The sequence below is a fragment of the Lepisosteus platostomus genome, chromosome 7, assembly GCF_059453375.1.
Source record: "Lepisosteus platostomus isolate fLepPlt1 chromosome 7, fLepPlt1.hap1, whole genome shotgun sequence".
Classification (NCBI taxonomy): Eukaryota; Metazoa; Chordata; class Actinopteri; order Semionotiformes; family Lepisosteidae; genus Lepisosteus; species Lepisosteus platostomus.
In genome coordinates, this window is record NC_142617.1 from 57,710,872 (window position 1) to 57,733,726 (window position 22,855).

The 22,855-nt window shown below is 38.9% G+C and overlaps 1 protein-coding gene across 28 annotated transcripts in view; it reads right to left on the reverse strand.

Moving 5' to 3' along the window:
* Nucleotides 1-22,855, reverse strand: part of mef2aa (myocyte enhancer factor 2aa) — a 156,258-nt gene that overhangs the window by 97,139 nt on the left and 36,264 nt on the right. The window lies entirely within an intron of this gene.

Below are 22,855 nucleotides of genomic sequence, written 5' to 3' on the forward strand. Positions count from 1 at the left end.
TATTATCAGGTATGAGCTTTAACACAATCTGGCAGCCCTGTTTTACAGACGCGCTCTGCTCTGGGTTGTCCCACCACTCCTCCTGTGCAGCTGCGGACTTTTCTTTCGGAGGCCTGCTGGTCACAGTTGCCCCCCCTGGAGGGCGCCGGCCAGCTGGTCCCACTGTGAGATGTTCTGTGAGACGCGGGTCAGGAGGAGAAACTGGGCGATGGCGAGACCTTGGTGTTGTTTTCCTCAGCTCGTGCCGTTGTAGTCCATGCACTGTGGTATCACAGTCATTCTGGAGGAGAATTGACATTTCCAGTCTGGCTTGCAGGGACAGAGAAGGTATTGGACCAAGGACATTGTCAAAGTCTCACTGAGCAGCACGTCTGTGCTCAGGTTGCACTTAGTGCATTCTTGCATTAAAGGAGACTCCATCTTCACCCTTCCATCAGCCCTGCAGTTTGCTTGAATAACATAACACTCATAACAACATCTCCATTTACATTGTCTTCCTCGGGCCTCTCAAGATCCTTCATCAGTGACAAAACCCTCCACCACTCTCTCTGCAGCCACCTCAAATGCTCTCTGACCCACAGGACGTGGCCATTTTGTCTCTCATCTGTCAACATGTTCCTTCTGAGTACGCAGGTAATATTCATGTGCTGAGCTGCAGCCATTCTGCAGATGTGCAGGTTATTTTTTCTTTGGATGTCTCGTGTTGATGCAGATGCAGTTGGAAAACTGGTGAAGATGCATCAGACAGATGTGACAGCGAGCCCTGGGCTGTGGTGACAGTACATGGTCCGTCTCTCACAGAGTCTGTTTCTCTAACTGCTGATTGTTAAAGCAGAACATCTCACTTTTGACAGGCAGCCTTCAATTATGTCATAAGCAACTAGATGATTTTCTGAACTCCAGCACTGTTGGATCTTCTATCTTCTTGTGATAATTAAAATTAATGTTTATAAGAACTCTTAAATTCCTTTTGGCAATTGTAATGCAACTCAAGGACCAAACAAAGAGCACCTGGTTTTATTTATTGAATTATCTGGCTTAAGATCAGTATTTTACTATCCAAAAAACAACTCAACCAATTAATGAACATATATGTTCAGGTGGGTAGCTGCGTCAGCATGTATAGGCTGCAAAGGAACAAGTAATAGGTTTATTCCATGCTGAAAAAAAGAAGAAAGAAAACACAACGTTTCGGCCGAAACGTGTTTTCTTTCTTCTTTTTTTCAGCATGGAATATACCTATTACTTGTTCCTAATGAACATATATGTTCACTGTTTAAAATAAAAATAACATTCTGCATGTTGGGCTACAAAATTATATCAATGTGTTCTTGATGCAATTTTAGACTGCTGTGTTTTCACTGAGGGTTAAGATATTGTTCAGCGTGTTATTAAAACATTTTTCTTCACTATTTGATTGGTACAGTGCTTCATGAACCACAGATCATGAAGCAAACACGAGATGAGAACCAAAGAACATTCGTTCAATCAAAGAACCAATCAGTGACTTATTGAACTCTTTAACTTAAGCATTATTGCTGGTAAACCCTTTCTTTTTTCAAATATGAAATCGGATTCTTAATTCAATGAAAGAGAAAGACATTCACAGCAGTCTCAATGTGAGAGTTTGTCCTTATTTGAATTGCAGAGCATTTCAGGTGCTCTTTACAAGCAGCCCTTGATGGGATTAAGGCCAGCGTGTTCAGGATAGACTCCACAGCACACCAGTGTCATTTTCAGCACAAAGATTAGCAGGGACATAGCAGGCCCTGCAAGCACAGGTTCTCTGAGCAGTAAGCACACAGGATGCTAATCTCTGTAGCAGCCCCAAACAGGGATGGATTGCTGCAATGAATTCTTGAGGAGAAGAGAGGATAAAAGAAACTTGCTTTGACAAGGGGTTCATATTCAATTAAGCAGCTGAACACTATAGGAATTCCTTGCATTTGCACAGAGTTTGTCATCCCAAAGGATCACAAAGCATTTTACTTACAGGAAGGGACACTTTATCTTCTACTTTATCTTCTACTGGAGAGCAGACCCTCCTGGTTGACATGTGGCATCCACTCTACACCAGCAGTTTGAGTAGTCATGTGGTGTGGCCCAGCATTAGCCAAGACACCAGGGTTAGTGCCCCTATTCTCACAAACAGTGAGAATCTAGGTGAACTTAAATGATCAAATAGTCAGAACACCTCAACTGAAGGAACAGAACCCCCTGCGGCACACAATGTCCCTTGTCAACATACTGGGGAACTGGGGTTTGAAAATTCCAGAAGATTGAGTGCCACCTAATGGTCCACAATTTATAGCAGCTACCTCATTTCCTTGGTAGTTTCCAATTCCAGTAAAGACCAGGACAGCCTTGTTTAACTTCTTAGATCTTCTTGTTTAACTTCTCAAGCCAAAATAAATCTTTAAAATAAATGACAGAACAATCACTACATAGGCCAGATTTAACCAAACATTTGAATCGGCCACGAATCCCAGAAGTCAGTTTTTAATTAGTTGTTTTAATGTGCTGTTAGAAAGTGGGTTGGGACACTGATTTAATCTGCGCCAAATACAATACTTTCTGATACAGTTCACATGTGCTTTGAAAGGGAGACTATAATGCAGCATTATTTACAAACTTCACTGTCCTTTGAATTTCTTACAATTCTCTTGGATCTCTGATCAAAAGTAAAAACAAATATGAGGGGAAACAATGTAGATATTCAGGGACAACTGCAAATAAATGTAGGGCTCTAGGAACACACCAGGATTTTGAAGATTAGACTGTTTAGCAAAGAGAGAAAAATAAATAATTATTTTAAAGATGTTTTGATTTATCCCATGGGGAGAAGAAATCCCTAGAAAGACAAGAGATTTCCTTTATTTTCAACAGGTGTTGAGTAGAATTTTTTTTTGCATAGGTATTTGAAGATTTGAGCCATCTCATTAGACAACATCTCATTAAACAAATGTCCTATGCAAAGCTAAAAAGCCGTAGTTTTGCAATGTTAACACCACAGACAGCTGCACTCTTTTAGTACAGCTCAGAAAGCAGATTTGCAAATACATTCTCCGTTAATTTTTGAAGAGGTGCCTCAACACCAAACAAATCTAGGGCTTCAGTGGATTCCTTCTTTCTGTTTTGACACAAAGTTAGTGAGATCAAGGTGTCAGATAAGTCATGCTGCTAGTCACACGAGAAATGAGCCAGGGTTGTGGAAGAAAAGTTTGATTACTACCAAACATGAATAACTACACAGGTAAGCAGCAAGTGTTCATTCTGTCTTCCCCAACACCAAAGAATCACGCCCCTCTGTGTATTCCAAAATGACATATTTAGATACCTGGCAGAAACAGCCACCTTTCCTTTGCATAGTTCCCTGCTGATCTAACCCACTATCACTGGGATCTGTTTCTCTGCTTTTACTTATCCTCATGCCTAGCCTGAAGAATAGACCGTGTCTGAGCATGACTGACAAGCTCTTTTGCACAACTCTCCAAAGCCAATCCCCACCAAGATTCTGAAGCGTGACCTTGGTGAACTAGAGGGGAAACTGATGCCTACTGATCTTCCACGGAATATACATTCTAACACATCCAGGGAAAGGCACTTCTCTATTTAGGAAAGTAAAACGGAACTTGAAAGGCGAGAAAGGGGACTTATTGCAGATAATGTCTGCTACAGTACTTAGATATACAAGAAGATGACTCACTTCAAATTTCTAATACATGCCTGACAGCTTTAGTGATAGGAATCAGATGGTGTATTGAGTTGGATTAACACGTAGTAAAACAAAACTCTTTCTTGCCACTGTTAGCAGCCAATTGCTACAAAACAATTTTGCTGAGAGCCATAATGATTCGATATGGTATGGAATTTGGTTTTACTGACGTTATGGTGGCATTTACTAAATAGTTCACTATAGAAAATAACACATCAATCACAAAGGATCATGCTATTGTAAAACTAAACTTACATTTTGTCAAACTCTATTTCCTCTTTTCAATTGAAAGGATGTATTTTTCACTAACTTAATTTAGACAACTGGAATTCCAGTTTAATCAATTATTTTGTGTTATACTGTACAGGTATATCCACCTGTTTCAGAACAGTCAATGTTATCTTGATTTGTCCGTGATGACCCCTCCCACACAGGGGAATGAGGACAAATAGACCATCACCTTCGACATTTCACAAGCTCTGCAGCCACAGACAGGAGCTTCTGCACCAATTGGAGGACAAGTATGATGACATCACTGAGCCAGTGAAGGAGCCTGGGAAATTGCATGGGTCGCTGTTTTGCTAAGAAACAGAAGAATCCTAATTGACAACTTTAGCATCTATCACAGTACGGATAGACCACACTTAGGTGCTCCTTTTTTTAGATTTCTGTTGCTAAATGTACTTTCACATGAACATGGAAAAATCAAATGGTTAGCCTCACAGTGATTAATTTCTTCATGTACTTAGATATTACACGCCACTCAGTGCAATCGAGGATGAGGTTAATTTTCAGTGGCTGCATGCTCACTGAGAATTCCAATGTCCCAGCTATCATCCAACTGCTGGATCAGTTTGAGTTCAGACAGCCGTCCAGCTAACATGTAACATTAGCTGGGGAGGGAAGTATAGGAGCTGCTCGTTGGTACCGAAATGCACCACATGAAAACCTCATGAACTCAACCTGATCTTGCATCTGTGTCTTAAAATGACAAGAGGGCTTTCAGGAAAGGGAGTAAGAGGAAAAAGCAGGACAGCAGCACTAGAAGGAAACACCAAAATATTGAACTCTGATGGAAATTTTGCAAAAGTAGAAACTATCACACAGAACAATCTCATTCACTTAATTAAAAAGCAAGCAGTTTGCTTTAATTAGGGTTGCGCTTTAATAGGCAGTGAACTAATACAAATACATATTTCAATTGGACTTTTACTAAGATTCACATGAGTCTTTATCTAAGACCTGCTGCCGTATGGTATTGTTAGAATGAGTAAAATTGTATCCAAAACATGATGCCTCCTCTAAAACAACATTAGAAACCAACATTGAAACCTTGACAAATCTTAATCATAGCACATATACAATAAGCAGAAGCCTGAAACAGGTTCCCCACGCTGAGAGCTTTCTGTTATAGAAATCATACATTCTGTAAAAGCCTATTCATAGAAAAAAGTAAAATGAAAATGCAGACAAAAAACCTTGTACAGACTGAATTCATACCCAGTGTGTTTAATTGTAGCCCTTACATCGGAGCTGTGCAGCCCTGATGATCTGAGTCATTAGTATCAAGCTTATTGCTAACACAGAATGAAACAACAGCTTTTTTCATTCCGCCTTGAGAATGTCTAGTGTGCTTATCTTGCAGACATATAGCTGTACACTGATGCCAGTCATAGAGAAAGAGTGAGAGGCAGTCAGACAGACAAGCAGGGAGGCAGACGCTCACACACCCCAGCACAAGGCAGAGGAGAGGCAGAAAAAACTACACAAGGTGAGAGGTACAAAGCCTTGGGAGTCAAGAGTCTGAGAAGAAAAAAGTCTTCTCGGAAGCATTTTTCTTATCACTCCTGTCGTCTTCATTGTTATTCTAGAACAGAGCGCTTATACTTTACAACAGTCTTGTCTGGCTGTTCTCAGAGATCTGAGATGCCATTCATATTTTGATTTCTCACAGTACTTGCATCGACCCCACGACTGAAGCACTGATTTTATTAAAATGCCGGTTTTATTTCCTTAATTTGTGGTTCACATGATTCTCAAGCACGTCCACAATATATCAAGGCAGACCCCATCTTGTTACCTCAGCATGATGCCAGGCACTGTAATTCCTTAGTTTCCAGCCTGTGGACTACAGATGAAAAGAATGGCTGGACAGCATTGTCAGTTTGGCCACAAACTTGTGGAGACGTGACCACAAGTGCGAAGCCTACAGAAACGTTCCTGAAGCATGAGGAAGCTCACAGGGAGAAGATAAACTAGGCAATTGGCTCCAAAGCCAGATTAAGCCTCAAGCTTGACAGAGTCCTACAAGTACACAAGCTGTGATTAGTCAACGCTGGGCTTCATCAGCAACAACCTTTACTCCTGTGCTATTCCACCCCATCAAATGAGGCATCATCAAGATGAGTGCAGCTCGGTCTTCGATCAGATCCTCTGGAAGCAAGGTGCCGGGTGGGTGGGGACAGCAGGGGGCTCAGAAAACATAGAGACATCCGAGAAACCAGAATTAAAAAAAGCTCTCCGTCTCATACTGTAGCAGCACTGTAACATAATTACTGCTGGGACATGCCTATTCCCAGTGATCCATTTGCGTCAGTCAGGTTTTCGAGCTCAACCGATGAACTGATTCTCAGTTTCTCAAGGATAAAATGATGACCCTCCATATACAATTATACCCATTTCCTGTGGCGAAACCAACCTGAATTCTCTTGAAGTAGGTGGGCTGTCGCACTGGTGATAATTGTAACCCAGAGAAGGGAATTTTCAGCTACAAAGCAGAATTTTTTTAATGCAGATAATTACTTGGTTTACCTATTCATTTGCCAATAAATGCCCTTTACAATTAAATATCTCTTTTTCTGTAAGAATGCAAACAGTCATTTCAGTTGTGTATTTTAAAGGACACACACATTTCTACCCACCTGACTAAATTAAATATAAATTGTGTGTGCTACACAGTGCTCTATGGTGAATTTAATTTACATTTCAAGATTTCTGTGTATATATAATATATATTTATTTTTTCTAGTTTATATATTTGCATGAATTGCTAATAATCTAGTTTTAGATTTGAATCCCAATGAAAAAGGAGTTTCACATCATTGACAGATTGAAATAATTACTGCATCATTTAAAAAGAAAAAAAACATGCTGGAGAAATAGAAATTATTTTATACAAGAATCTCAACATCAGAAGGATCAAGAGTCCACGTTTAATTTGTCTTGAATTTTTAAGGCTTTGCTTCTTGTAAAAGAGCAAAGTAAAGGCCCTTTTCTGTCAAACCGTCTCATCTACAAATTAAATGGATGCTGCAACAAGTCTGTAGCCTCTAATTACAACTAAAACAAGCTATCCACATTAAAGAAACTGAAAATAAAAACTTCAACCCTCTCGCCAGCCGAAAATTCCAACAAGATGATTTAATGGTGACTTTCCATCTGGAAGAACTAAGAAGTCTTCAGTCATCAGCCACCTTAAATGAAGTGTTCTGTCTGCATTACAGACAGGTCACCCAGAGTTCTTCCTTACTCCAGGCCCGATTCCGCCCTAGAATCACCAGTGACAATGATTTCCAACTCAGTCAGTCCTTTGAACAGGCTGTCGCTGTTGAGTATGGCTCTTGTGTTATTGTGCTTGTTTTAGACAGGGTTGCTGACTTTTAGCCAAATAAAAGCCCCACAAATGTAAATGAAAAAATAAACAAATGCACACATGCATAAATGTTACGCCATTCTAATTATGCAGTCAAATATTACATTGCGATACTTTCTAAATAAAATAATACTTGTAAAGTGTCCAAGGGAAACAGGAGTAAATCAGTAAAGGGTCATATTTTCAATTCAATAGGCAGCAGGTTGAATCTGATGCAGATGTACAGTATGTCATCGGTACTGACAACACTCCAGTTCTCTCAACCCTACAGAAGTTTAATGTCACTTTGAGAAGTCCTTCTAGGAAATGACAGCATACTGGAATAACAAAATCAGCTCCAAGAACTTAGGTGATTTGTGAATTTTAACTGCCAAGCTATTGCACTCTATTTGACAGTAAAAACAATGTCACAAACCAGGCATTCCGCCATTGGAGGACTGCTGCTCTGAAATTCAGCCACTATCTTCCCTTACTCTGACTGACTGTTATATTCTTTGTTTGATTAAGTTGGTCTGTCGGTGCTTTGTCTGTATAAATCCTCTAATGGAAGTGGAAGGGATGACCATTCTGGCTGGGAGGGAACTCAGTTTTGTTCAGGCTTTTGTCTGTGCATTAAACACAGTCTGGCAGTGCCCAGTCATGACCAGGGCTCTGCCCAGCCCAAAGGGAGCCGCCTACTGGACAGAAAAACTCCTGTGTTCAGTGACACCACTCCTCCGCAGGCGTCAGAAACACAAACAAGCAAGGCCACTGCGTCAAAGCATGATGGCTACATACCATGACACAATCTTCAGCTTCGCATAGTCAAAAACCAGACTTTTCCCTGCCCTAGGCCCCATTCACAGAAAACAAATCTAACATGAGGAATCAGTGTTCCACAGCACTCGGAAGAAATTTAAATTTCCATGGTGGATTCTTAGGTTTGGCAAGCCTCTTGTTAAAAAGCACACTCTCTTTTTATCCTCTGCTTGCTTTTTTGAATAGCCTGCAATCATCAGAGACCTTCCCTGCTCTTCCTCAGCCTGCGGGGGTCAGGGCCTCAGCCCCTCTGGAGTCCACACGCCAGCACGTTCAGAAAGAAGACCATTTGTTTGCTTTGCTCTGCTAATTGATACACAGAATGTGTGAATTTGCCTGTTTGCACCTGTGTCTCCTTTGGTTCCTACTGTGATTCTTACACCTAGGCTGCATTATTATTTCCCTTTCCCAGTTTTCCCAAAGTACAGGGGACGCTAAAGTATCAATCATCGTGCAAAACGTTTTTCTTTAACCACTGAAACAGACTCTTCTACACTTTATATAACCTGACAGGTTCACCTTACCGAGTCAAAATTAAAACAATATTGTCTTTTTTACACTCCTTCCTTGTAAATTTCACTTCCAAACAAGAAACAGTGCTAAAAATCCTCATTGTGCAGTGCATCATGAAACCAAGACTGGCACATTTTACATTGAAATGGGCAAAACCACCCTCAATTCCACCCATTCCCATGTCAAGTCAAGCACATAACCCTGAATAATCCAATTGATGAGTTTCTCACATTCAGCCTCGTTCGACATTTCCATTACCAGTGACAGCCAATAGAAAGCCTAAAAGAAGTGTCACTTCCAAAACCTACATGACTGTGAAACATTCTTTCTAAATGGGTCATCAGAAAGCTTCAGTGGCACCAAGCTGTCAAGATAACAATGTAATCGCTTGCAGACTCAGAAGGAAGACTGTTCCAAAGCTTTCAAACTTAAACAATACTACTATTTTTATGAAAAACTTTTCGATTTTTTAAAATAAAAATACCAGTTAAAAAGATCAAAAGGTAGCCTCTCATTTGCAAACTTTCTTACGCTTATGTTTCTTATAAAGTTAACAGCCATTTGCCAGTATTACAGATGCATTAACATAGACTACAGAACAAACAATAAGCTAAGAGTCTAGGAAACAGGTACATATATTCTAAATAAGCACAAACACAGACAACAAGGTAGTAGTGGGGTAAAGGAGGGACGCCAAGTACAGTATTATGAAAGCAAGGGCTTCCACACAGGTGTGGCTGATGTGTTAATTAAGCAAATAACATCCCAGACTGCAGGTGGTCATGCATACAAATGCTGGACAGGCCTGTTGCCTATATTTATGGCCAGAATGACAGCAAGAGAAGACCTTTCAGTGACACTGAAAGAGGGTGATTGTTGAGGTGCGTTAGGATCTGTTCCAAGAGGATGAAAGGATTAACGGTAATCTTAAAAGTTCCATGGTAATGTTATCTTTAACAGAAAATGCACACTGAAATCCTGCTCTTTCCCCAATGATGTCATTCTAGGTAGGGGGAAAATGTATCAAAATGAAGTCTGTGAACTACCTCTTTGAATATTTCTTAATGAATAAGTATTATTGTTTGAGAAATCTGATTTACATTTAATCTTTCACAAAGCCCATCTCTGTCCCAGACACAGGAAGGGATATTGTTTGCATTCGCAGTATTTGCCTATGGTAAATTTGGGGATGTTTATGCGGGCATGTGTGTCTCTGACAGTGCTTCTCTCCCTCCCTAGGATTTGCATGACTCTCCCACTGAAGTTTACAGCAGGGAGAGGATCGCTTGGGCCCACAGGCAGCCTGCGAGCTGTGTTAACTACACGGCGGGCTTTTGATGTTGTACTGATTGCCACTTAGAACCAAAAAGAAGCGAGGAGAAAACAGGGATTTTTACCCCAAAGGAATATATGTAGTTATTAATACTGTACATTTTGTTTAATTTTGCTGTTTTCAGAAGACTGCTTTCCTATATTTTTTCTGTGCACAGCCTAATGCTTCTTTCATTTCATTTCCTACTCACAGCTGGAGGGAGACACAGGGTCTGAGTTTTTTTCACTTCTGGTAGTAAACAAAAAAGTTTAAATATACAAGTGCAATTTCCTAATCCAGTACTGCACAACTCTCTTCTTAAAGAAGCCATTTTTTCCTTAATAATGCAGAATAGATGGCTAAAGAACTGAAATGAATGACCTCACAAATCTTTTATAAGATATGGCAAAAGTAAAAACATAAAATCTGGTCTCAAACATTTTAGAAATATTTATTTTTATCAATTATTAAGCTTGATAATTTAGATTCTACTTGTTAAGAGATAAAAAGAAATACAAAGCTGTCAATTAATGTTTTCAAATTCCAAGATGACATGTTTTTAAATGTATTTAAGGCATACATTACTTTTAAAAGTCTAGAAGACTAAAATAAGTCTTCTGCATAATTTAAAATGAAAAGCAATTAGCAGTCAGAAATTGGGAGTACCAACTACATTTGAAGGGCAGCTTAAAAAACGACAGCTGCCATTGAGCACAAACAGCAAAATAATGCTTGAAGTTTTGTGTTTAAAGACTGGTCTCACTTCCATCCAAAGTGCTCTAAGTGGTGCACAGCAGTTTGACTGCTTCTGCTACCACTGTGTGTAAAGTGGGGGTGTTCCATTGTTCACTCCTCTGATTGATGAATTACAAAAGGAGTGGTATAAACAACGCAGTTCTGTGCAAGTGAATAGTTCCCAAATTGTTTTTCGCATACGCAGATAGGATACAGCACTGAGCCATGCTGTAGGAAGTCCTCCCTCCTCTGATATCAGCAACCAGGGGCTTTGTCCAGCCAGCACAGTCCAGCTGGCTGTGGGTCAGAGCTGTGTGTAATTACTCACAAATCCTTTCAAGCTCCCTTTGAGAAGATTTGAACAGAGGCACCTTGAAGGAATGTTTATGACTTTGTGCCTTCTCTGTCCCCTCCAAGGACGCTTGCCACTCATTCATCACAGCACTGCAAAGCCTTCCCTGCTCCTAAACTGCACTACCCCACGACACACACTTCCACACAATAACACTCACCACAAGCACCTCACACAATTGCACCATAATATACACGCTCACACCCATAACTTACACAATCACACTCACCACAGACACAATCACATGCACCATCACGCACACCACACACACAATCACACCTATAACACACACAATAACACCCACCATATATACCACACTCTCAACACCCACCTCACACACAATCACATGCATCACACATACCACACAATCACACACATCTCACACAATCATACCCTTACATACACAAATAAGCACATACCACACACAATAACACACCTCATATACACAATCACACCCATACATACTGTACACCCGCAATCACACACACCAGACACCATTGCACTCATCCTTACATACAAACACAATCACACACATTCTCATCCACAACAAACATGCACAATTACACACACAGTCACCTGATCAACTCTTACCTGTTTATTTGTGATGAAACTGCTAGTGCTCCAGGGAGACCACTACAGCAGAGGTGAAGCCAAAACCCCAAAACTGGTCAAAGTGAAGTTAGTACCACCCTCGTTAGTAGGAAGAGATACAAACTATCTACCAGAAACACAACCTTCACTGGACATCGATTGACTGTTATGTTTTAAACAACAAGAACATAAGTCTGGCTACAAATGAAAGGAGGCCATCTTGTTCATTTTATAGTCTAATAAAGTTGGATTATTGTTTTCCAAAAAATAAAACGTAAACAAACTTCTCCATGAAACTGCATTAGAAGCTGGATAGAAATTTTACACTCTCCCTCTCTCTCCTTCAGTAAAATTCCTCATTTATTCACAAAATGGTCAGGATTGGCTGAAAGGTGTCCTTTCCTTTGTAACTGATATGATGTAGTCCTTCCCTCCAAGCTCAGTCAAAACACAAAGCCAGTGATTTTCAAAGGACCTTAATATATTTCTTCCTCAAGATCAGGACAGAGATAAAAAAGACTCTAGTTCAAATGAACCTCGGAACTGAAGTTCAAAAGGCTGAACAGGAAAGCAAAATCCCCAACAGGACAAATCCTATCGATGTGCAAAGCCACAATGACAAAATACAACACGCTTATTTCCTCTGGAAACCTGGTCAACATCCTGGCCTTTCAGCATTTCAACTCTCATTGGTTTTTCTTTTAATATGGTTCCAGCAGAAAAACAGAAAGTTGTGTTCAGAGTTTTAGAGCCCCATTAAATAAAGAAACAACTTGCCAATAAGATATAAACACTGCTATTTTCTTTCACTGAGGCTTCTTCTTTCCCCCAGTGAAAATTGCACGATTACGTGCTGGGTTTGTTATATGTACAGTACATGGCTTTTTCCTGTGCAATTTTGATTGATCAAATCCGTTTCAGGACCTGGTCCTTACAGAAACTTCCCAGAGTCAAAGATGGAGTCCCGGTCTCAGACTGAGCTCTCCCTGCACAAGCCACGCAACACCTGTGAAGCTAAGCGACAAAGCCAAGAAGGAACAGCATGCTGAGGTAGGAAATAGCAATGTCAAGGAACTATTGTGCATGACAGAAATCTCTTCATTGTTTCTGCATCATTAAACTCTTACAAATAAATACTGGATATTAACAAGATACAACATATCAAAAGCATGTTAAATGTTTTAATATCCGGCTGAAAGCATCGTCCACAGTGATTGAGCCAATTGCACTATACATAATGGTATATACAGAACCTCAGAGACATCTAGGGAATAAGACAGGCAGAGAAATATTACGTTAATTGGCCAAACAAGTTCCAATCCAAATCTAGCTCCAACAAGTTAAAAACTGAAAGAGAAAACACTAAATAAGAATCTAGATTACTGAAAACTTAAACAGCACAAAAACATGACTGCATTTTTGCCAGCTGCAAGGCAAAAAGACTGTGGGATACAGACTGGTCTGAATCCAAACTGGATCCTATTTTTGAAAACAGAAAATTGATTGAAATCTGCAGAAAATTATTTGCATAAGAAGAAAAAAAACAATGGATACAAATTTGTTATGGTGGTATTTTTTGTGCCTGCAATTCAAGGTGGGAAGTCCACACAATCTCACTTAAAAACAAAACAAAATGGACATTAGAAAGAAAAGCTTTATTGTCACCTGCTCTGTTATATGTTTGTGTAAACAATAAAACCCAGGTAAGCCATTAATTTTGTTTTGAAAAACAAATAATTTTCTAATAAATAAGATCGTTTTTGATGTCCAAACTCCAAACAGCTATTTTCATTACCAGTCACCCAGAAAGCTACAGTTGTCATTAAGTTCAGCTTTTCAGTTTAACAAGTCAGTTTTTTTTATTGTTTATTTGTTGCTTTTTTTCATCCACCTAAAATGTATTTTAAGCCCCAAACCATGAAAACCTTTCTAAATGACATGACTGCAGTCCAAGCCACATCCCTCATCCTATTTCGAGCTTTAAACACAAAAACACCGCCCCACTGTAGCCTGCAATTTGACAAAATTACCAGAAACCCCAGACAATTTGGCAAACGGCAACCACTCATTTAATGTCATTATGAAGATCGGAGCACAGAGATTAAATTATTTATTCCGTATTTAATGGTTTCAATCTTTTGTTAAGCTTTTGGAGGACAAAGCCACGACTTAATCCTTTGTTTTTGGTGGAAGGATGTTGGGTTAAAAGTGGTCAGGAGGAGAAGAGAGATGGAGAGAATTCCACTAAAGTGACCACAAGAGAAAAGCAGCCCAGATGATTAAAAAAGGGCTGTTGTATCCCTTTCTTTCATTTGGAGCCAAAACTGAGTCATTGAATATTCCTTCTTAAAAAAACAAATCTTACTCCATGCAAGCAACATTTATACGATATGTGGAAAGCGATCTGGAAAGCATAAGAACAGAACAGGTTCCTTCTAAACTGTCATTAAACTCATGCAGCACAGATTCTTTTTTGCTCATCTCCTACCTTAAAGTAGGAATATTCTGACTACATGAATCCGCGCTACAAAATACTTTAACGATTCTGAGTTATGTAACATAAACCGGTAGTATTAAATACGTATTTCATTGTCTTACTATACATCTAAGGTTTTTAAAGATATTTAATAAGAAAATTAAGTCTACTTAATAGTAAATGAACTCATTATTTACTTTTCACACATAGATAACATTTTATTGTATATAACAGGTTATTTTTAAGGCATTTAGTTTCTATCATTGAATTCAGGTTCTCTTTGGACATTAATTCTTAAAACTAAAACATTATGTAAATTAAATTCATATTTTTTCTATTTTTTGTTTTTATGAACCCCACATTAAACTAGGAAATGTACAAATTCATGAACTGCTTAAGTCCCAACTTCTTTAATTTCTATATGGAGAATGACAGAAACGAAGCACATAAAAATTCATATTGAAAATAGTCACCTATTTCTGTCTGTGAATCTTAATCAGTGTTGACTTTGCACATTTGTTTGAATGTTTTTTGCGGTTTCCATTGCGTAGTTTTTTCAATATTACATATACTCTTTGAATAACATACTTGAAAAGCTATAAGAATCATTTAATTCTAAATACTGCTTACACACACTATTTCTTTATACCTACACATCAATAAGCAAACTAAAATCAAAAACTGAAGTCAGGTTGAAGGTTGAAGTTATATTTCTAACTTTCAATATTTGTTTCCGATTGTGGCCAGGACAGGAAGGAAGATATTTACAAAATATGCATTAAATTGATATTATCATGAGATTTGCATTCTTCATTCTGCTTCAGTATTTACATATATTCCAAAATTTCCTAAATGGACAACATAAATGCAAAGATTTTTCTCTTCAAAAAACATTAATCTTTGCCAACATTTTACATGAAAATAATTTTTAAAAATATCTTTTGAAAACATAATCGACATTTCTTTATGGAATTCAAAGTTTGTCTATCTCTTTTCTAAAACAGGATAAGAGGTTTAAAGTACTTCTGCGCTTGTGCTAGACCACAGAGTCAAGCTCTTCTATAAACATTACCAGCAGCAAACTTTGTGCATTTAAACATTTGTGGCTACATGTTCCTTGCTGTCTAAATGATTGGAATTAATTGCACGCCCTGGCATAAAGTTAGATGACAAAAAATTTCATTGCTTGCGTATGCTTTCAAACTTGAAGAAGTAAAAGAGCTGTTTCAATAACTGTCCATTCAACAGCAATCACAGTCACCTCTGTCCAGCTAGCAGAAGCCCTAAAAAGTCTTTGTTGGTCCAACTGATTTCAAGAGCTTCATAGGCAGCTCATGGGACATGAAACAAAGTACATTTCTCTGTAAAGGCTTACAGTCAAGATCTGCTTTTCAGTAATACGAAGTTTCAGTTTCGCTGTGCAACACATTTTCACTTGAAAGTGTTCTATCTCCAAAAACTCCTGAATAATTTACTTGAAAAAAGTCAGATGATTAATTCCAAAAGTGTCCAAGAACATTTCTGCTTCTTTGTTCAACAATAAAATGTTCCTTTGTTCTTTTTTCCAGAAGCATCCAAACAAAACTTTAATTCTCTTAAAACGTGGCTCTTTGATTTCAGTTCAGCTGTGCAAGTTTTCATCTTATCAACAAGCTCCAAGAGACTCTACAGCATGTTGGACAATAATGCTGAGAGACTAACAAGAAAAGAAACACAGCAAAACCAAAACTAGACAATATCATATTTCAAGAGCCTAATTTTCAGACAACAGGTTTTATATGAGAGTATATGACAAAATACTCTCCTGACTTAACACATTTAACCATTTATACACAAAGTCTTCATCTGGGCTTCTTTTGGCTTTAAAACATTCTTGTTCTCTTTCTTGTAAATTGCCATTACCTTAAGCCAAATGAAAAAATGTTGCGTACGTTTCTCAAACAGCCTATAAAAGAGCAGTAAAAAATTCCCCATAAGGTTTGTTAATTCCATGTGCATTATTTTTATACAAATGAACAAATTGTATTTTTACAAGTTACAAAATTAAAACTTCAAAACATTACCAGATAATTATAACTGGCAAGGTCATTAATCTCTCATAATCAAGTCAGACATTATTCGTTTTACATTGATTTAAACTGAATAACTGGAAAGGAGAAGGTACACAACTGGAACATTATTCTTTCTAAATAAAACACAATAAATAATAATGTGCAATCAAAGGTAGCTTGAAAAGTCATTTAATAATCTTCTTCATGGGGGGAGCCTAAACATTTCACTAATCTCTGAACTTGAGGCTTAACTGGTGGTGTCAGGTACCCCTGAGCAGAGCACACCACTCAAATTGTTCCAATAAGTGCCCTCTTTTCATGCAACTCCTGGTCAACATCATTAATGAGAAATTGATCAACTTACTTACCCGGTAAAACAACTAAATGGAAAAACAAAAAAACAACTGAAAACTTTTGACTTGCATAAACAGTGAAAAGACTTGCTAGAGAACTCAGAGCACTGAAGCAGTGTTTTCCATTTCTGGTCCAAAAGTAACCCTTGTGAATTATGCTTCTCATTCCAGCTGAGCTCTTTCCTAATTGAGATTATTAAACCTTTCACTGAACTGTGTTTTTGTAACTAGTTTCAGCTGTTGGATAAAAGGACATTGTTAGAAATTAGTATGAACCCTGTGTTACATACTAAGATTCAGAACTCCTTGGGTTTAAACCTCATTTAGGTTACCGTTCAAATCAACAGGTAGAATTTACTTATCAGAATAATAACTCACGTGGAATGAAAAGTAGAAGACATAGGGTTAGCTCCTGCAGCAGTATAGGAAAACCTGCATTTAGATATAATTGTGTAAATCAGTAATAAGAAATTTCTTGAAAACAGCAGGTCCAAAGTGTTGACAGTTTCACACAAGGTTGCAAAGCTTTCTTCCTGCTTTCTACAGAGCACGGCTACAGAACGAACTGCTGTATATTGCTCTCCATGCAAAAAAACATGTAGCTGGGTGTTCTCAGGGCATATATTTTATATGTTCAAATGATTTTAACTTTATTGTATTAACCTAACTGCTGTTAGGTTATTGCACAAGTAATAACAGGTTTTATTGCTCTGAGATTATGTGAAATCAACATACAATCTTAGTCTGAGCAACCAAAGAGTGTATGGTATTGTCCAGGAGGACCCTGAACACTAACTCTGTAAAGCACCGCCAGGCAGTCCTCTTCATTTACACATCCCCAAAAGAGAGGGCTGTTTGAAATTCTAAGAAATAAAACAACAAAAATGCAACAAGAGAAGAGAAGGGCGTGTACGAGCTACAGAGAGCAAAGAGAGCAGTGTACGGATGGGATTTTGGAAGCCAGCTGGTGAGCTCCCCTTTGTATCCAGGGATATATGCGCACACAGAGGAACACACGTACTGCTCTCCCTGTCTGTCCAGAAATCCTGCTTCTTGAACAAGTGCTACTCCACTATCATCTAGGCTCCTGACCAAAGCTCAAGTGCTGAGTCGTGAGAAGGCGGGGTGTGAGACTCATGGCCCACAGGATTCGCCTTCGGCTGGTTTTCTGAAGCATGGAGGCAGCTGGCAAAACGACGGGGGGGTGGGGGGGGGGACTATCATTGACACAGGTCTGGGGGGGAGGTGTTGGCGAGAGAACAGCTGAGATACCAGCAGTTTACTATTTCACCTGCATCAGCGAAGTGTGGCCAAGGGGCAGGAGACAGAGAGAGGAGGCCATAGAGATGGCTAGTGGCTGCTGGCTTCACACTGGCCGAGCTGCTGAAGAGAGATCTCCAAGACAATAAAACACAGAGGGGAGAGCGAGACAGAGAGAAGTAAAACTGGACGTGCAACGTTCAGTTCGAGCTGAAGTCTGGTTCGATCTGAACCAACTTCCTTTCGGAGAGAAACCACTCCCCTGGCCACTGGCTAACGTCTTGTGTCAGAAGAAAGAGTTTCTTGAACAAGTTTCTATCCTTGTTTTCACTTGTTCCCACATGCACCTCTTTTCCCAAAGCTTTTAGTCTTTAACAAAACAACACCCTTATTTTATCTGCCAAATTCTTTACCGTTAACTTGTCACAATTACAAATATTACATCAAAGATTACTGACTGTGGAAAGGAACTTACAAAGTAAGAACCATATACATTAAACTGCAAAAGAATCAGATGTACTCCTTGGTTTCTACTTTTTTTCACAGCAAAGGAAATTTCATGAGCATATAAGGTAAGAAAAATCTTAATGTTCAATTTTGGGCCTGAAAAGAAATAGTTGCAACAAAATAAAATTAAATGATGGCGTTGTGACTGCAGTCACAACTGGGCGAGATCAGTACTGTACAGGACAATATGCTCTGCTCTGCGTCCTATGTAAAATTGAATCAAATGTCACCCATCTTCTTTTTAAACTCCTAGCAGGTAGCAGTACTAAAGCAACTACTGAAGCAAAAAAGTTAAGAATAATACAGAATATAAAACAAAAAATGTTTTTTTTTCCAGTTAGAGTCAGTTTAAGCAGATGGGATCAGACTGTTGTTTCTGGTCAATTTCCATCTAGTTAAAGTGCTCTAGTCCACATGGTCATATGCTGCTGCTCTGCACTGCATTAAATTCAGACAATACTCTGCTTATTTAATTAGTTCCCTCCTTGCAATGGGATTTTCTAATTGCATTGACTTTATTATCGGAACAGTATAATATTTTCCCTTGTTGAACACCGCCAGGGTTGTTAACACAAAAGGGAGTGATGTCATGCCCAGCAAATTGAAAGACAAGATGTCCTGTTAAATCCAATGTTTCACCATTCTTGGTTTTCAGCACTAAGCTCTGTCTCTATTTACATAAGAAAGCCTTAACATTATTATTCTTTTCTTTACAAATTCCTGGGTTTCCTTGGCATGTTACTATTTCCTTGTATGCACTTCTACCAGCTTTCTAATAGCCGTCATCTGCCTTTAGGTTAATAGATGGTGTCAGCTCCTGGTGCTGGATCTCAAGATGTACCAGAATCTAGATGGGACAAAAACTGCTGCATCACTGCACAAAAAAAATTGTTAGACCTCTTCTTTTAATTGCTCATAGACATTCCCAAAAGAAGTATTCTCACTCTTGCCCCTTTAACCCTGCCTACGCCCACAATGAGGAAGAAAATAAGGAAGAAGGAGGAGGAGTGGAAGGAATTAAATGATTTTCTGAACCCTTTCACTCTAGGCTCTGCTGGACTCGAGAGAAGGTTCATCTGACTCATACTGACCGATTACATACAGTATATTACCCATAATCATGTGTCTCTCACACACGCTAGTCTACTGTGGGTATATGAACAGGAGGAACACATTCATTTTCTGCCTAATGCAAGCAAAGTGCATCTTCCGAGCTCTGAGGGGCAGGAGAGGGGCAGTAAAAAATGAAAAAAATGGTAGTTACTTCAACACAGTCTAATCAGAAGAAAACACACCACTGAAAAGCTGATCTCCATATGCACCGAGAGACTGGCAGCAGTATCCCCAGAGAGTTTATACAGCAGTTCAAGACAAAGACGGCCATTTATTCCTGAGATGGGGCTTCTTTTTCAGATCCTACAGTAGGTACCAGTCTGGCATTTCAAAAGCTAATACAGTTGCACTCAAGTTTAAACTTAATTCATCAGAAGCAAAAAAATATATATTATAGTTACGTCTGACAAATAGCCAGGCTTATAAATTAGACTGAAATTACCTCTTCCCAGTTGATGGGATTAGGGTAATTTTAAACACATCTGCCTGGCAGTTAAAAGTGACATAGTGTCTGTGCCGTGTTTAAACTCTGGCACAAGTCTGTGACCAAGTTAACAGCCTGCTGACAGTTAATTATGAGATTTTATACTCCCTAACTGGATGGATTTGTGGATATTTCTCAAAGCTTTTACTTCAAAACAGTCATATACAAGAAGAGGCTTGTCTTTGTGTGAAGTACAAATTGTTCTGAGGAAAATAAAATTTGTCCTGAAACCACTCTATTCTAGGGCTATTCTAAAATAGCTAAGACAGCCTAAAAACAAATGGATTCCTACTAATACTTTTACAGCACTTTGTAGATAAACACTAACATGGCAAATATTTCAGGAGCTCAAGAGTTCAAATTCCTAAAGGCCAGCATTTTAACTCAACTAAAATCTGCTTCTATTGGCTGCCAAAACAGAGATGTTGCATTTTAAGTCTCAGTATGTTTGGCAAATTGTTGAATCTTTTCTAATAAAACAGCAATGAAAGTAGCTTAAAACAAAGTCATAATTATTTCTCAGACTTAAATAACACGAAATATGCTTTTCCAGTTGTGCTTGTAGCTGCTCAGAGGCTCCAGTTCTGGGGTGCCGAGCCAGCTTCCACAGAATACTCTCCATCGGTCCGCTTCCTTACCAGCGGGAGAGCAGAGCAAGAAACAGGGGAATCGACACTTCCTCTCAGGCTGAGCGGGTCAACAGAGAAGAAAAACAAGGACGCCAGCCCACTTCCTCCAGCTGCTGAAGAGCAGAGGACGCTAGATATCGCTGGTGTCTCCATACGCCCCTGGAGTTCTTTACATAACTGCCCTTTTCACACAGATCATGAAAAACTCAAAAGTATTCACACCAGATCTAAACTGCAAATGGAGCATGAATCACTGATTAAGCTTCTGATTGCTGCTATGGATTTACACTCCACAAGCCCTCAAAAGTGTCAAGTCAGGCCGAAGTCATCAAGGTGAATTATTGCCATTTCCAATCAGGTTTGTGATTTCTCACCATGGGATTTACCAGAATGCAATAACTGTTGCGTGTCAAAGAAAACTTCCTAACGATCAGTTCTGTCTGGATGTCACTTTAAAAAAGAGGAGAGCAGAACGCAGGGGTCATTAACACAAGCAACAGACTAACAGATGAAAAACTCCAGTTAGACACAGCGAATGGTTTGAATGCAGACGCAGAGAACGCTCCTTGGACTGAGAGGAGAACTACTGAAGAAGAAAAGTGATACTGCAGCTCCTTAAAAAAAGACCCAACACATTTTCCCAATGACACTTTCCTAACTCATTCAGTTAAGTGGCCTTTTTGATAACTGCAAATATTCTCTATCGCTTCGCTATTTATTAATGTTCACAGGTAACTTAACAGGAAAACAGTTGTTGAACAAGGAAGACCAGGACCTCACATCACACAAGCAGCTGACCATACCCCAGTTTATGAAGGCTTAACAGAAAAACCGTGGGAGCAGACAAATTAGACCTCATCCAAAGCCGTGAAGACTGAACCCCAAGTCAAGACCAGCCACAGACTTTTTCCGAGTGAAGACTGATATTAGCAGGCAGATTTCAGAGACTCAACTTCTGATCGGGTAAATTGAACTATAATACATTTCTCAGATTTACACTATTTTCATATGCCAGTCTCCTGGAAATGTCAGCAGAATAGTTTTCTATTTAAGTCAACAAAATATACTGAAAATTGTTGAGATTTTTAGGATTGAAGTTAAACAAGGCTTTAGATAACACTCTAACTTAAAGTTAATCCTGCATTTTACCTAATGCTATATTTTTTCACGAGCAACCCTTTCACTATACTCCCACATAGCTTTTCCTCCACACTTTTTTAGAGAAAAAGAGTCTACGTTTGTGTGTGTGTGCAGGTAGATCTGTGAGAGCCCAACCTGAGAAGACTGGGCTTCTTGTGAGGATCAGTGAGATGCGTGTGTCCTCACAAGGAAAATTCTTTTTTTATCCAAACCAAATTCTGTTTTCGTTAAAAGATGAAAGAGTAGCGGCTATCTGCTTCCAGTCTGCTTTCGCCCAGTGTCGAGTTTAGACAGAATGGAAAAGCAGCCCGGGTTGACACCACATGAGACTCCACTTCTGAACACAGACTATTCCCAAATCCAACAGCCTACTGTATGTCAGTTAAACCAGTAGAGAAAAAAAACAAGAAAGTACCATATTCTTTTAACATACTTACCCAACAGGGGCTGGAAATCTTCCTTATTTGCTATTTAAAAAAGCATTTGGAGTTTCGACTTCAAACACTAATTTAGAAATACTCAATAAAAAATGTTCCTGACAAATAAACACTGCTGGTTGAAAAATTTCATAAAATTCAGACTTTTCAAACCATCTACTTAAAATGTAAGCCTAATATCAGAGGCTTATAAGCTCTTTATAATGTTGGTATTTCAACCTCCTGTTCTTTCTATGCTGCTAAGTGAATGCCAGGAATATGTCAATATTCGTCTTTTTATTAACACGTTTTGTGTTTGATGGGAAATCTAAAAATAGGTATAACAGCATGATGACACTGTAGTGCCACATGCTGTTTCAGGCAGCCTCAGGTAACAATGATCACGGCGTCTAGGAAACCTCTTGAGACTGTGAAAGTTATTAAGGAAAAACTGAAATGTTTAAGGACAGAACTTGTAAAAAGGGAAGGCACTTTATTTGAGTGTTTGAACCAGCCTTCTAACATCTGAGCCACCATTTTAAAAATCTTAGCAAAATGTCTCTCATCTTTTTTAAAAAAAAATATGCTTTAAAAATGAAAATGCAATGTACAGTAAATAACATTCTGTCCATCCCCTGCATCTCCCTGCTGCCACCAATGCCCCATTTTTAACTGCGGTGCATTTTTTTTACAATATAAAAAATGACCACGAAAAGCGCTTCTGCCTAATAGAAGCAGAAACTAAAGAACAGCACCTA